Genomic DNA, 13,633 nt, shown 5'->3' on the forward strand with positions numbered 1-13,633 from the left:
AGTTGAAACATTTATCAACTCCGTTCTCACCTTTTCTGTTGCTTTATTACATTCAGTGACCCTGATTGTACATTATACAAGGGTTGGGTGGAAAACCCTAGTGTGACGTCTAGTGAATTTATCTATTTGACCAAAACACGTCCACAATAGTCAAAACAGATGAGACCCGAAGGGTCAGGAATCCTTCTGGAGCATCCGTGGTGGAGGGCATATGCCGCAGGTGCAGTGGTCAGGACAGGTTCCCGGTACTCCATGGCGTGCTGGCTCCTCTTTGTTTAGACTAAACAAGACTTTCAGGAGCGACGCTTACACTTCGTTGCAACCAAGTGTGATACTAATAATGTGCGCATAACTCAGGGTGAGCAAAGTGGTACCTATACATACGAGTGCCTCGACATACGAGCAATTTGAGATACGAGTAAGATTTCGAGCAAATATTTATCTTGAGATATGAGAAAAATTTTGATTTACGAGCATACAGCGGACGCAAGAGGGTGCTCATAAGAACATCATGGGCACTGTCTCTCTCCACGCAACTCCCTCGTGTAATGGCTCTACGAGCACTGGGCGGAGCGTTGCATTTTTTTCAGTGTTTTTTTTCCCATTAGACAGTCCAAATGGTGGAGCGTTCGCAAGGAGTAAATACTACGAGAAGAGTATATACTACTTCTCGTTGGCAAGTGGTCGTGCGTTATCCTATTGTGAGGACATTTGTGTGCATCATTTTCGGAATATTTTGAAGGGAATACAGAAGCAAACAACCCTCGATAGGTTGCATCTGAAAGTTAGGGTGGAGGCGGGTCAAATAGAGCCAACCTGGGAGAAGAAAGGTATAAAAAATTTAAACAAAATTAGAATTGAGTTTAGTGTAAAGTTAGATTAAATTTATTTTTGAGTGTCTGCATCGTAATCCAAGTTCATTTGAATTTGTTTATGTTATGTTACGAGCGCGTTGCCGTGCAAAAAGTCCCCCGCCTTTCCCCCCTCTCTCTCTGTCCATCACTCTCTCCCATCTGCGAAATCCGTCTAATTTTAGTACTATTAAACACATTTTAGTACTATTAAACCACTAGTTATTTGTTCCTTTGTTAATAGATGGCGAATTAGAACAAATAAAAATGTTTTTCCAATCCAATATCCTGTTTTGGGTGTTTTTTCAGAGGGTTGAAACGAATTAATTTGTTTTTAGTTCATTTCTATGGGAGTAAATCGACATACGAGCTCAGTCACGGAATGCATTAAGCTCGTATCTTGAGGTACCACTGTATTGCTAAGAGATGGAGACCGATTTTGGCTTTTCAATGGTTTATTTGCAACCGAAAGCACAGAACATGACTACTGTAGGCCGTAGCTACTCCAAATAAAAGACACATCAACGCCAACACCTCCCTCTCTCAAGCCAATCAGACCTGCGATGTGTTTGGGGACAGCACCACACAACATATGCTTTGCCACATGAAGCATACACACAACCCGGTTCATTACATTAATTTCCTTAATTTTAGGATCAGTGAAGCGGAAGTCATTTGACTTTGACTGTTGGCAATTTAAGGTTTTATCTGACCGCAAAACTGCATTTCTGCAAGGCATTTCCATGTAACATTAAAACTCGAAACACAATACAGTGGTACCTCAACATACGAGCGTAATCCGTTCCGAGACTGAGATCGTATGACGAGGTTCTCGTAACTCGAGCGGACGTTTCCCATTGAAATGAATGGAAAAAAAATTAATTCGTTCCAGCCCTCTGAAAAAACACCAAAAACAGGATATTGGATTGGAAAAATGTTTTATTTCTTCTAATTCCCCATCTATTAACAAAGTAACAAATAACTAGTGGTTTAACAGAAATAAAGTGTTTAGTCTAACTAAAATTGGACGGATTTCGCCGAGGGGAGAGGGGCACAAAAGGGGCGGGGGGCTTCGTTTTTCTTTTTCCACACAACGCACTCGTAAACGGAACAAACACTCCACCCTCACGTTCGCTATCGATGGGCTGTTTGCTGTCGTACTATTCCCTTCAAAATATTCCGAAAATGATGCACACAAATGTCCTCACAATCGGATAACGCACGACCACTTGCCAACGAGCAGCAGTCTTTTATCAGTTATCGCTCCGCTGCTCATGGGAGCTTTGGGGGCGCTGGCTAGCGGCTCCTTTTAGCTTGTAGCATCTGTGGTCGCATCCCCTCGAACGGCGCCTATGATAGAGTTGCTACCGTGGTTGCTATTGCGGGGAGTTGCGAGCCAGTGCCCCTGATGTTCTTATGAGCAGCCAACGAGCAGCAGTCTTTTATCAGCGATCGCTCCGCTGCTCATGGGAGCTTCGGGGGCGCTGGTGGGGATGCTGTTGCGAGCCAGTGCCCCTGATGTTCTTATGAGCAGCCAACGAGAAGTAATATAATACTCCTCGTATTAGATAAAAATAACAGGAAATGCAGCAGCTGAGCTTACCCACGTATTGATTGTGGGTAAAGTTTTATTCTGAGTGCCATTGCCTGTCGGCGTTGTGTGCACGAGTATACTTCATTACCCAGAAAGCCCTCTTTTCCCCGCGCATGCGCGTTGTGCGTTTCCTGGTCTGAATAACTCATCCGGTGTTCGTAAATATTATTATACACGAAAGATATGCAAAAAAAATGCCATGGACACCTGGCTTGGTCGCATCACGAAATTTTGACTGCATCACGGGCGAATTATTCGATCGAAATTTCCCTCGTAAGACGAGCATTTTGTATGACGAGCGGTCGTATGACGAGGTACCACTGTATATCGTGAACGATGTGTGTCCGTTTCTCTTTCCTTTCTTATTAAGCTTTGTTTCCTTGGTAATTGTTTTCTCTTTTGGCTGATACCCAGAAGACCTAGCTTACTTCTTGGGGGCCACATTGTCAAAAAAGGAGAGTGAAAAGGAAAAAAATAATACTACGCAGTGGCTAAGCACAGACTATGGTGCAGGGGACTTTGTTCAAAAGTGATGATGGAGTCATTTTTTGCTCGTTGAAGATTTTTACAGAATCTTGTGCACAGATTTAAAAACTGTGTGACAGTGCTGGGAGACTACGATAAAAAAGGAACTCTATTGGCAGTCCTTCTACCACCAAAAATCCACTTTATTTATTGAATGACCCTTGTGGTAATATTTTACAAAGTATATTATTTTGTGTGGATTTTGGGAGCAAGATTTAGTCAGTAAAGGCAAGTGTTGGTTCTTTAATTCAATTTTTTTCTACTCCAGAAAGCAATTCATCATGTTTGTCTAAAGAGAAATAGTGAAATGCTATGGCAGCTCACCTCAGAAACCTTTGATTACCCATTTTCCCTCTAATCCCACGTGAGCTCACGCCATCCAAACCCTGTGATAGACAACCCATTAAAGAGTAAAACGACTTGCGGACTCTGCATTACTTCCTCACCTGCTTTCCTCCTCCTTCTCTAACAATTCCTATTCCTCCCTTTAACTGCACTCTGATTAATTTCCACAAAACGTGTTTATCATCCGCTGCTGGCATTCATTTGAAGTGACCGGCACAATAGATCGTCTCCACCTCATAGAACTGATTTTGCTTTGACTGGAAAATAGCTCGAAATAATTCATTGGCTGTACTCCTCCACTTTGTCCACAGATGAGGGTGCAGTAGCATGTATGAACCTGTCTCATTCTTCTTCAACACACATGAATGTATCACTCACAGACACAGGCAACATTCATCTTCTATACCGCCCATTCTCGAAAGGGTTGCGGGGGTTGTTGGAACCTAACACAACTGTCTTTGGGCGAAAGGCAGACTACGCCGTAGACGGGTCCCCAGTCAATTGTAGAGCACACAGACAGACAGACAACCACACTTCCACAGAGTGGGAATCGAACCCAGACTGCCTGCACCAAAGTAAGGCGGAAGAACCACTACACCATCAAGTGGCTACAGGGAACATAATTTGCAAAAATCTATATGTTTGTTAGCCTTTAGTCTGAGATTTTCAGAGTCATCATAGTTGCCTGGGGATAGTATGTTGGCCAGAGTAAGAACAAGGTTCAAATTGTTTCTTTTTTTTTGCAATTATTCGACAAATGCCCTTAGACTCGAATTACCATATTTTCTCGCACATAAGCCGTATTTATTGCTAAAAAAAGAAGTCTGATGGCTAACATGCGCATTAATTAGACTTGACATGCACAGAACTGCAAGGTGACAAAGACGAAACGACAATGCGGCTGAAAAATCCACTTTACGGTCATTTATTTCAAAATAGAGAAAAGATAAACATAAAACGCTAAACAAATTTATTTTGACGTCTATGAATGATATTCAAGAAAAAAATTAACCGTATCATACACAAAACCTGAAAAAACTAACTAGTGCCTGCCACTGCTCACTCAGGGCGTTGCCATATTATCGTAGTAAAATGTGCTCTGACTGGCCAGACGCAAGTAGCCTTTACAGATGTGTTTGTAGTGTTTACCATGTCAGCACATCCTAATAGCTGTAAAGGCTGATCGAAGGTTTTGCGGTCGATCGTTAAAATATCAGCCTTGATACCTGCGCAATGTGTATCTCATGGTATTATTGCACCCCCAGACTTGGTAAAAAGTAGACCGCTACGGATACACTTCCTGGATGTACTGCTCCAGTGAATTCTTTTTTTTAATTTGTCTACGTGTAGCCAACACCCTTTCGGGACAGAGAAAGGAAATGATTTTACATTCGTGATTATGAAACAAAATTCCGCTTTGATTTTTTTCTTTTTATTTCTTGTTCGAAAGTGACAGCTTTTCCAGTAATATGAACCATCGAAAGAATTGAGATATTTCGACATTAGAAGCAATATGGCCGCCACAACATCTTAAACTTCTGGTAAGAAAATTGTAATTTCTGTTATTAAGCATCAGGTTCTTGTCAAGATGGACTTATTTCTTTATTCAAGTTAAATAATTTGATATTTTGTATTTACAAAGACTGGCATATTAACTTCCTTATGATATTGACCCAAATAATGTGCAATTCACCAGACGATCCTTTGGATTCATACAGTATCTCTGAAATACCACATGCGATGATTTTTCTCAAGATCTTCCCTTCAAAGTAAGACATTTGTACTCCCTATCAAAATGAATATTGAGTTGAAAATTAGGGACGTCTTATCGTCTTATACGCAAGAAATTGTCAAATTCAACGATTTTAAGGAAATTATATGAGAGGAAATACGATAAACTTGTTCCCTTCTCCACCACTAAGTGTCGCCATCTCCAGATTAATATAATTCCGGCACATTAACCTGAATCGATGCAAAGAGAGCAATAGGTCCAATGGTCCAATGTTGGTCTCGGGACAAGTGAATAGAGTCACATAAGTCATACCTGTCAACCTCTGCCGATAACTGCCCTTATAAATGATTATGATTCCCCTTACAAACCCCAAAAAAACCGTACAAACACCGTACGAGTCGTACGGTGTTTCTAAGGGTTTTGGGGGGTTTGTAAGGGGAATCATAATCATTTATAAGGGCAGTTATCGGCAGAGGTTGACAGGTATGCATAAGTGGTGTTTTAGTTTATTTTGTACGTGTGTTATTTCCATGAAAATGCTTAAAAGCAAAAGAACTCAAAGATAATACAAAATTCAATACCTCTAAAACAGAGGCAGCAACGGCTCACTAGTGCATCAGCAGAATCTACAATACGATTAGCTGGAGTCAAATGGCTGTGTTGGCGAGGAGTACTTAAAAAAAAAATTATAAGGGCAGAGTAGAATATTCTGTTAGTGTCTAAGACATAGATTCACATAATTTAGTGACGATAATTCGAAAAAACAAAGCTTCATATATTTTATGGATTAATATCAGGGCCCACTGAATAAAGAAATTCTTACAGTATGTTTACAAGAAAACAAAAGAAAAAAACGTTTTACTTTTTTCCAGGAAAAAAGTGTTATTCTGGCAAAACTCATTTTAATGACAACAATATTATACACACTCTCTCTGGCAAACTAATCCATGTGTTATTCTTTAAATATATCTGAAGCCATTTTTGCCTAAAGAATGTATGTAGGGTGATTGGACACTCTAAATTGCCCCTACGTATGGGCGTGAGTGTGTGTGTGCATGGTTGTCTGTCTCCTCGTGCTCTGCGATCGGCTGGCCACCGATTCAGGGTGTCCCCCGCCTCTGGCCTAAAGTCAGCTGGGATAGGGTCCAGCAGCCCCCGTGACCCTAATGAGGATAAAGCGGTTCAGAAAATGAGATGAGATGTGCACCTCTTTTCGTGCGCTAGCAGTCTTGAATGTCACTCCTCATAAGCAATGTGCTCCATCAAGGTTTGACTTCTTTCTCAAGACCAAAAGAGCTTTCAGGCAACTCAGACACATATAAGAGCTGTTTTGTATAAAACAAAATCATTAAATCATAAACACGACGCATGAAGCAAGGTGGGGAAAATCCAACTCACTCAAAAGCCATCAAGTAAATTGCTGCCAGATATCATGCAACACTGGACAGTAAATATGTTGACAAAGTTTAATTACAGCAATTAGTCGTGAAACCTTGAGAAAATGGCAGTTAATGGAAAGGTACATTAGTTGCAGATGAGTGCAATACAGTCCAATGTGAAATATGACCTGGATCAAAATTAGATGTCATCAAGATGTACTAACATACGGTACATCAGTGTTTCCCAACCACACTGGTGTGCCGTGAGCAATGGTCAGGAAATAGAAAAAAGTCATACAATGTAATATTCAGAGAGAAAAATTATATGAATATAACAAGATTAAAATCGAACTATTACAAGGTTAAAATCAAAATATGATGAATGTTAAATCACAGATTATACTATTACAAGATTCAAATTGTGAAACAGTCATTTTGTTGCTTATTTTTCTCTAACATGAACCGGAAGTTGTTTGGTTTTTAGGGCATCAACTTTTGCCGACGTAGTCTGTGTGAGCACATTTTTTTGCGTAATATTATGAGATTTAAGTAATATTTGGAGAAAAGTCATAAAATTATACAATTAAAAATGCTACACTGTGAACATTGTGAAAATTTTGATTTTGGAATGATTTTGGAGGTTTATGTGATTCCTGCTGATAAAACTTTGATGGCAATGACTTATTAATATAGGCGACATAGTTTTAAATTAAAAGATTTTCAGATGGTGGTGTCTCTTGAGATTTTTCCAATGCAAAAAGTGTACCGCAGCTCAAAAAAGATTGGAAACACTGCAGTACACTACACATCTTTGATAATTAAAAATGTAATCAAAATCTTCATTAATACAAGAACAGTTTTTCCAAGTTCAACATAACAGAGTGGTGTACAATGCTTGCTTGACTCATACTATAAACATTGGGTTGTCGGAAGATTCTAGAACACAAAGCGAACACCTCATCACATCTCATTTTCTGAACCGCTTTATCCTCACTAGGGTTGCGAGGGATGCTGGAGCCGATCCCAGCTGACTTTGGGCCAAAGGCAGGGGACACCCTGGATTGGTGGCCAGCCAATCGCAGGGCACAAGGAGACAAACAACCATTCACGCTCACACTCACACCTAGGGACAATTTAGAGTGTCCAATCAGCCTACCATGCATGTCTTTGGAATGTGGGAGGAAACTGGAGTACCCAGAGAAAACCCACGCAGGTCCGGGGAGAACATGCAAACTCCACACAGGTGGACCGACTTGGATTTGAACCCATGTCCCCCACTGTGAGTCCGACGTGCTAACCACTCACCTGCCGGGCTGCCACAAAATGACCAATTTAATGAAAATGAGTCGTTGTTAAAGTGAGTGCTACACCCCTAACAAAAGCTGCCATGTTTACTATTTTGTATTAAGTCCATGACTTTTAAGGACATCAGCAAGTCTTAGAGGCAAATAATGAACATGTTCCTGACAGATTACAAAATCTATCTGTGATTACGACACCCTGCATTGCACCTCTGGCCATGGCGCATGTTTACAGATTATATCAGTGTACTTTTCTCTTGCAAAAGTTGTTTCTGAAAGAAAAACAAAGTTTTCCAGTAATATCAGTTGGTGTGTGTTCAGTTATGACGTGCACGGTATGTATCAATGCCCACAGAGCAGAAGACAGCCAGTAAGTGCTATGCTAAACTGACACCCTGTGAGCTGTAAACTGTTTCCTCCATCAGGTCAGATCCTCCCTCTCATCGAACCCTGTTCCAAACAGCCTGAAATATGCTGCCACTAATTACAGTTATTAATTGAAAATAGGAAATCAATGGGTCTGAATTAAACACAAATGGGTATGTAGGTTTATGGGTCAATTGTCGCCTGACAGTGCAACTTTGTTCGACATAGTTTTAGAGGGCAAAAACCTGAATATAATTTACAAACAATTCATTTTTTATTTTAAGAGCTGTTAAATTATACGTTAACTATAACAGTTTGGGAATGGTGTGTTAAACTGTTGATAATCACCCGGCTGCGTCTTTAAAAAAATATTGTTGATTAAGTTGTCAAGGGACTGTCGTAGTCTAAAAGTCATGAAAATAATCCATCAAAGCATGGCATGTCACCTTGAATGGACAGCTGAAAGGAGAACTAATAGAAGTAATGAATTGCATGGCGACCATCAAAACTTTCTGTAGGAACTATTGTTTTTCCCCGTTTTAACCCTTCCTCATATAAAGTGAGTTACACTGTTCTATGAGATACATCAATTCATATATATGATATCCTTGCCTATCATCATAGGAGCCGTTCAAAGCGGCTGCCAGTTGCAGTAGCTCCCTAAACCCTCACTCGCATTCTGTTTTTATAGCTTTTTTACAGCTTTTTTATCCTTTATTTTACTTGTTACTTTACTTTATATTTTATATTCCATACTTTAATGTTTTAAAACTTTACTTTCAAGACTCTACTCGAAGACTCAAGTTGTGCGACAGGCAGTCTTTGATCTATTAGTTTAGTTTATCTTTGCAAATTCTGGACATTACATTTTTGACCCACTCAGCCATGCCTCCGCTGTTTTACACAAAGGGTCAGCTGTTAGCGCTGCGCAACACCTGGATTCCCCTGGACCTGGACCTCCCCGCGGAGTTAAAGAGGAAGATAAGAGGATGCAGAGCTGGACGAAAATGTCAGGAGAGAAAGCGACGCTTCAGACCCAGCATTCCATCTATTATTATGGGGAACGTAAGATCTCTCCCCAATAAGATGGAAGAGCTAACGGCGCTTAACAAACTACAATGACAATATCAGAAAATATGCATTATGTGCTTCACGGAGACCTGGCTGAATGAACTAACACCAGACTCTCGTCTCCTTGGATGGGTTTCAGCTGGTGAGGCCGGACAGAAATGCTGAGGTGAGCGGTAGGAAGAAAGGTGGGAGACTAGCGGTTTTTATTAATAGTAGTTGGTGCAGCCCCGGGCATATTACTGTGAAGGAGCAATTTTGCACTTGCGATATTGAGCTAGTAGCTGTTAGCATCTGGCCGTTTTACATCCCCGGGAGTTCTCGCACGTTATCGTAATAACTGCGTATATACCTCCTTCCGCCGATGCGGCAGTCGCTCGCGAGCTGCTTCACGGTACTGTGTCCCGGCTGCAGACGTCACACCCCCAGTCTCTCCTTCTTATCTCTGGTGATTTTAACCATGCTCCCTTGGCTTCTACTCCCCCCACCTTTACTCAGTATGTGAAGTGCCACACCAGGGAACAAAAACTCTGGACCTGCTGTATGCCAACACAAAGGAGGCATTCAGCTCAGTTCCCCTGCCCCCACTGGGCCGCTCAGACCACAACCTGGTCCATCTGATCCCCACCTACATCCCTATGGTTAGGAAAATAAAACCTACCACGATGATCATACAAAGATGGACCAAGGAGACCAGCATGGTACTGAGGGACTGTTTTGAGACCACTGACTGGGAGGTGCTGTGCAATTCGCATGGGAAAGACGTTGACAGCTTGACCCACTGCATCACAGATTATATTAACTTCTGTGTTGAGAACATTGTACCCTCCAAGAAGGTCCATTGTTTCTTCAACAATAAGCCGTGAGTCACGAGGGATCTAAGGGCCCTCCGGAACAAGAAGAAGAGGGCTTTTAGGTCTGGGAAGAAAGAGAGTCTGAAAATGGTCCAGAAGGAGCTGAAGAGAGAGGTAAGGAAGGGAAAGACCATCTACAGGAGGAAGCTAGAGAACCACTCCAGAGAGGCAACACCAAAGAGGTCTGGAGGAGCTTGAGGACCATTCCGGGCCATGAAGGCAACAGTGAGAGAGACCCAGAGTCCGGAGATAGGGAGTGGGCCAATGAACTGAATCAGTTCTTTAACAGATTCCGTCCTGCCCCACTCCACTGACCCCCCAGACCAGAAGCAACTCTCCCCCCTCTTTCTCCTCCTCTTCCTCCCCCTCTTCCACCGGTCTCTGCATTACTGTCGATCAGATGATAAAACAGCTAAAGCAGTTCGAGGCAAGGAAGGCTACCGGTCCAGACGGCCTCAGCTCCAGACGGCCTCAGCTCCAGACTACTGAGAGACTGTGCGGATCATCTTGGCAAAGTGATTCTGCATATTTTCAACCTCAGCCTCAGTCTGCAGAAGGTCCCCACCTTGTGGAAAGCTTCCTGTATGGTCCCAGTTCCAAAGACTGCGTACCCCAGGGAGCCAAACCACTTCAGGCCGGTAGCATTAACCTCTCACCTGATAAAGACATTGAAGAGAATCATCCTCAATCACCTCAGCCCCCCGATGAATGCAGAGCTGGACTCTCTGCAGTTCGCCTATCGTCTGGGCATTGGTGTGGAAGATGCTACCACCTACCTGATGCACAGGTCTCGGGAAGTACGGTGAGAATGATGTTTTTTGACCTATCCAGTGCGTTCAACACCATTCAGGCAGTCCTACTGAGAGGGAAACTGGAAGAGGCTGGAGTAAGGAACCACCTAGCCGCATGGATCATCGACTTCCTCACTGACGGACAACAATATGTGAGACTCCAGGACTGTACGTCTGATGTGGTAGCTTGCAGCACAGGGGCCCCACAAGGAACAGTGCTCTCCCCACTCCTTTTCTCCCTCTACACATCAGACTTCAAACATAATACAGAAACCTGCCATCTCCAGAAGTTCTCTGACGACCCCGCTATTGTTGGACGAGTGACGGACGGGAATGACCTAGAGTACAGGGGAGTCATCACAGCCTTTGTTGACTGGTGTAGGCAAAACCACCTCTACATCAACACCAGTAAGACAAAGGAAATGGTCATCGATTTTTGGAAGAATCCTCAACAGACCACTCAGGTGAACATCCAGGGTAGACATTGAAATTGTGGAGAATTTGAAGTACTTGGGTGTTCACCTCAACAACAAACTAGACTGGTCCACAAACATAGATGCCCTGTATAAAAGGGGCTAGAGCTGCCTCTACCTACTGAGGCGTCTACGGTCCTTTGGAGTGTGCAAGACACTGCTGAGGACTTTTTACGACACTGTGGTGGCATCTACAGTGTTTTATGCAGTGGTCTGTTGGGGATGCGGATGCACGGAGAGAGACAGGAACAGGCTGAATAAGCTGGTGAGGAGGGCCAGCTCTGTTCTGGGCTGTCCTTTGGACTCTGTGGAGGAAGTGGGAGAGCGGAGGATGCTGACCAGGATGATGTCCATCATGGACAGCACCTCCCACCCCCTGCACGAGTCTGTGGAGTCCCTCCGAAGCTCTTTGAGCAATAGACTGCTGCTCCCTCATTGCAGGAAGGAGCGCTACCGCCGATCCTTGCTCCCATCAGCTGTCAGGCTCTTTAACAAAACAAATGGCTTAGTGTTAAGACCTACCGTATGCATGCATGTACATCTAAGTGTGTGTGTGTGTGTGGTGTGTGTGTGTGTGTGGTGTGTGTGGTGTGTGTGTTGTGTGTGTGTGTGGTGTGTGTGTGTGTGTGGTGTAGGTGTGATGTGTGTGGTGTGTGTGGTGTGTGTGTGGTGTGTGTGTGTGGTGTGGTGTGTGGTGTGGTGTGGTGTGTGGTGTGGTGTGTGTTTTGGTGTGTGGTGTGGTGTGTGGTGTGGTGTGTGGTGTGGTGTGTGGTGTGGTGTGTGGTGTGGTGTGTGGTGTGGTGTGTGGTGTGGTGTGTGGTGTGGTGTGTGGTGTGGTGTGTGGTGTGTGGTGTGGTGTGTGGTGTGGTGTGTGGTGTGTGGTGTGTGGTGTGGTGTGTGGTGTGTGGTGTGTGGTGTGTGGTGTGGTGTGTGGTGTGGTGTGTGGTGTGGTGTGTGGTGTGGTGTGTGGTCTGGTGTGTGGTGTGGTGTGTGGTGTGGTGTGGTGTGTGGTGTGGTGTGTGGTGTGTGGTGTGGTGTGTGGTGTGTGGTGTGTGGTGTGGTGTGTGGTGTGTGGTGTGTGGTGTGTGGTGTGTGGTGTGTGGTGTGTGGTGTGTGGTGTGTGGTGTGTGGTGTGGTGTGTGGTGTGGTGTGAGGTGTGGTGTGTGGTGTGGTGTGTGTGGTGTGTGTGTGGTGTGTGTGGTGTGTGTGGTGTGTGTGGTGTGTGTGGTGTGTGGTGTGTGTGGTGTGTGTGGTGTGTGTGGTGTGTGTGGTGTGTGTGGTGTGTGTGTGGTGTGTGTGGTGTGTGTGGTGTGTGTGTGGTGTGTGTGGTGTGTGTGGTGTGTGTGGTGTGTGTGGTGTGTGTGGTGTGTGTGGTGTGTGTGGTGTGTGTGGTGTGTGTGGTGTGTGTGGTGTGTGGTGTGTGTGGTGTGTGGGGTGTGTGGGGTGTGTGGGGTGTGTGGGGTGTGTGGGGTGTGTGGTGTGTGTGGTGTGTGGTGTGTGTGGTGTGTGTGGTGTGTGTGGTGTGTGTGTGGTGTGTGTGTGGTGTGTGTGTGGTGTGTGTGTGGTGTGTGGTGTGTATGTGTGTATGTGTGTATGTGTGTATGTATGTATGTATGTATGTATGTATGTATGTATGTATGTATGTATGTATGTATGTATGTATGTATGTATGTATGTATGTATGTATGTATGTATGTATGTATGTATGTATGTATGTATGTATGTATGTATGTATGTATGTATGTATGTATGTATGTATGTATGTATGTATATATATATATATATATATATATATATATATATATATATATATATATATATATTTATATATATATATATATATATATATATATATATATATTCAGTAGTACCTCGAGATACGAGCTTAATCCGTTCCGGGACTGAGCTCGTATGACAAGATTCTCGTATCGAGCGGACGTTTCCCATTGAAATGAATGGAAAAAAATTTAATTCGTTCCAACTCTCTGAAAAAAAACACCAAAAACAGGATATTGGATTGGAAAAATGTTTTATTTCTTCTAATTCCCCATCTATTCAAAAAGTAACACATAACTAGTGGTTTAATAGAAATAAAGTGTTTAATCTAACTAAAATTGGACCGATTTCGCCGAGGGGAGAGGGGCACAAAAGGGGCGGGGGGCTTCGTTTTTTTTTTCTCCACACAACGCACTCGTAAACGGAACAAACACTCCACCCTCACGTTCGCTATCGATGGGCTGTTTGCTGTCGTACTATTCCCTTCAAAATATTCCGAAAATGACGCACACAAATGTCCTCACAATCGGATAACGCACGACCACTTGCCAACGAGCAGCAGTCTTATCAGCGATCGC

The 13,633-nt window shown here is 43.3% G+C and overlaps 1 protein-coding gene across 7 annotated transcripts in view; it reads left to right on the forward strand.

The window, feature by feature from the left end:
• The window catches only part of LOC144091223 (multiple epidermal growth factor-like domains protein 11), a 134,928-nt gene that overhangs the window by 52,674 nt on the left and 68,621 nt on the right, over positions 1-13,633 (forward strand). The gene's annotated exons all lie outside the window — the stretch shown is intronic.

Source organism: Stigmatopora argus, chromosome 2 (genome assembly GCF_051989625.1).
Source record: "Stigmatopora argus isolate UIUO_Sarg chromosome 2, RoL_Sarg_1.0, whole genome shotgun sequence".
Classification (NCBI taxonomy): domain Eukaryota; kingdom Metazoa; phylum Chordata; class Actinopteri; order Syngnathiformes; family Syngnathidae; genus Stigmatopora; species Stigmatopora argus.